This window comes from Dromiciops gliroides, chromosome 4 (assembly GCF_019393635.1).
Source record: "Dromiciops gliroides isolate mDroGli1 chromosome 4, mDroGli1.pri, whole genome shotgun sequence".
NCBI classification, from domain to species: domain Eukaryota; kingdom Metazoa; phylum Chordata; class Mammalia; order Microbiotheria; family Microbiotheriidae; genus Dromiciops; species Dromiciops gliroides.
In genome coordinates this window covers 355,918-359,213 of record NC_057864.1, presented here as the reverse complement: position 1 = coordinate 359,213, position 3,296 = coordinate 355,918, and the positions used below count along the sequence as shown (strand labels likewise).

General features: G+C 41.9%; 1 pseudogene; it reads right to left on the bottom strand.

The window, feature by feature from the left end:
• Positions 1-1,449: 1,449 nt before the first annotated feature.
• Positions 1,450-2,283, bottom strand: LOC122726403 (annotated as a pseudogene).
• Positions 2,284-3,296: the final 1,013 nt, after the last annotated feature.

Genomic DNA, 3,296 nt, shown 5'->3' with positions numbered 1-3,296 from the left:
AGTGCCTTTTGTATTTCTCTGTCTATGCACAGCCTTATGTGAGTCCTTTGAAGCCTCTGCATCATCTGGGAGTGTGTGTGTAAGAAATAAAGACTGTCCCAATAATATTCATTGAGTACCTTGAGGGCCTATGTGGGAGTTGGGGACCCTACTATCCATATTTGGGAATATCTAGTCTATTATCTCACTGTTTTGGGATTTCCCTCAAAAGACACAAATTGGAACCCTTCTATGGCTGCCCATCCAGGGTCACTCTTCTTTGTCCTCTAATAAGTTCACCACAGAGGTCTGCCCAGTGTGCCAGAGGCCTTTAGCTCTTTCTTCTAATGTTGGGAAGGGACTTTGATGACATCTTATACTTCTGTTCTTTGGGACTGCTCTTTGTTACTAGATTGCAATTGGCTTTTCCCCACCAGTGTCCATTGGTTTCTTGGTGATGTTCACTTTTAGTTCTTTGGAGGCAATTTTATTCCATTCCTCACTTCTATATAGCAATCTAGCTATATATTGGTATTGTCTTGGATCATTTTCTTAATCAGAGTAGCTGTCTTTTGTGTGTGTGTGTGTGTGTGTGTGTGTGTGTGTGTGTGTTTTGGGCAGGGCAATGAAGGTTAAGTGACTTGCCCAGGGTCACACAGCTACTTAAGTGTCAAGTGTCTGAGGCCGGATTTGAACTCAGGGAGTCCTGAATCCAGGGCCGGTGCTTTATCCACTGTGCCACCTAGCTGCCCCTAACTATGTCTTTAAAAAATAATATTTATTACTAAATAATATTTATTCCCCCAATTACATTTGAAACAACTTTTAACATTTGTTTTCTTTTTTATTGGCAAGTTAATTTTGTTTTTAATGGCATAGAAATCAGAGATCTGCCCCTTCCCCCAGTATCTCCCTGGCCCTTTCCCTCCTACCTTCAGTGTTTCTAAGTTTCTTTTCTCCTCCCTGGCCTTGTTCTAGTCTCAGTCCTCACCCCCTATTCCTTTCAGATGAGTTTAGTTTTATAAAAAGTAGATGAGTCAGGGGCATCTAGGTGGCACAGTGGATAGAGCACCAGCCCTGGAGTCAGGAGGACCTGAGTTTAAAGCTGGCCTCAGACACTTAACACTTACTAGCTGTGTGACCCTAGGCAAGTCACTTAACCCCAATTGCCTCACAAAAAAAAGTAGATGGGTCAATTTGGTCTAGAAAAATGAGTAGCTCAGCTCTACATTCCTGTCTCTATGTGAGTTTTGTACGGGACAGATTTCCTCATGGATGGCTTATACTCCCATACATGACAAACAGAGGGATCCTTAGCTGCGTATTTATGCAGGCCATTTCTTTTAAATCTAGGGAAATCAGTGGGATGAACAAAGTTAGAGGAGATGAGTCAGAAGTCAAGGTCCAATCTTGAGCTTTCTCTTCATTATAGATAGCTGCTAGAATCTCAGGGTGTTCTTCCGAGGATGATCAAAGATGGGAAGGGGCCCCTCCAGCCACTACTATGGTTTCTCCTGTAATGTAACTAGCATCTGCTGAACACAGGAAAGACATGATTGCTTGCAAATTCAAGAGGCTCACCCAACCTGGATATTCTTATGAGATTTTTAGCTTGAGTCTCATTAACCTCTGTTTTCCGGAACACAGAGCTGAAGTTGATCCTGATGAGGCCTGGTGTCAGGCAGTTCACCCTAATGCCAACTGGTTCCAACTCAGAAGCAAAGTTTTTGGTGAGTGTCAGTAGGCTGTTTTGCTGACATTATAGGGAACCAGGGCCAGCCAAAGTTGAGTACAATCCTGGAAGGGCATGTAGGCAGCAATCCAGGATACAATGAGTACTGAGCCACCGTCCCGTTTCTCCAGCACCACCAAACTCATTAGGAGGACTGTGGCCCCTATCTCCTCACTGGCCTCCACCAGCTTGCCAAAGAAAGGGTTGACAGCAGCATCATGACCAGAATGTCAATACCTCTATGGTGGTCGATAACTGTGGCTGCCAGACGTTTACGTCCCTCTGCCTTTGCTTCATGGCACATGGTGTCTGTCACACTCAGCACTACCTTCTGGAGCACTGCCACAGTTTGATCCACATTCGGATGCTTTTGGCTGCTCCCAATCACACAGGCTCCATCACAGGCCAGACTGAGTAATGGCAAAGCTGATCCCATCAATGGAGGTGGTCATCAGGGCTACTTTGTCCTGTAACAGCTGCTGATTGCTTCTGGAAGTTGTGGAGGCCTTGTAGCTCATGTTGATGGATTTCAAGTTCTGAAAGCAGATAGTTTGCAAAAGGGCTCTAAGCATCTCTCTATTAAGAAACTGATGACTTTCTCACCAGGCAAATGTTAAAAAATACTAGCTTCCCAATCCTAGCTGGGCTGGACTACTTGGTTTGGGGCCCCTCCCCCACTTTCTGGCTTCAAAATTAAAGTCCATTTGTTTTCTTTTTAAAGTTTTGAGTTCCAAATTCTATCCTTCCCTGTCTGCCTTCTCTCCCCACTCCCTGAGAGGGTAAACAATCTGATACAGGCTATATATCTGCAATCATGTAGAACATATTAGTCATTTTGTACAAGAAAACTCAAAAATGAAGGAAGAAAGAAAGGTGAAGAATAGCATGCTTTGGTCATATTAAATCAATATAAATTCTTTTCTCTGGAGGTGGATGGTATGCTTCATTATTAGTTCTTGAGGATTGTCTTAGATCATTGTATTTCTGAGAATGGCTAAGTCATTCACAATTCTTCATTGAACAATATTACTGTTACTGTGTTCAATGTTCTCCTGGTTCTGTTCACTCCACTATGTATCAGTTCATGTAAGTCTTTCCAGGTTTTTCTGAAATCATCCTGCTTGTAATTTCTTATAGTACAATAATATTCCATTACAACCATATGCCACAGGTTGTTTAGCCATTTCCCTATTGATGAGTATCTCTTTGATTTCCAATTCTTAGCCACCACAAAAAGAGTTGCTACAAATATTTTTGTACAAATAGATTTTTTCCTCTTTTTGGGATGTCTTTGGGATATAAACCTAGCCCTGGTATTGCTGGATCAAAGGGTACACATAGTTTTATAGCTCTTTGGTCATAGTTCCAAATTGCTCTCCAGAATGGTTCACAATTCCACCAATAGTAGATTAGCATCCTAGTTTTACCACATCCCCTCCAACATTTAACATATTCCTTTTTTGTTATATTTGCCATTCTGATAGGTTTGAGGTGGTACCTCAGAATTGTTTTAGTTTCTATTTCTCTGATCAATAGTTATTTAGAGCATTTTTTCACATGACAATAGATAACTTTGATTTCTTCA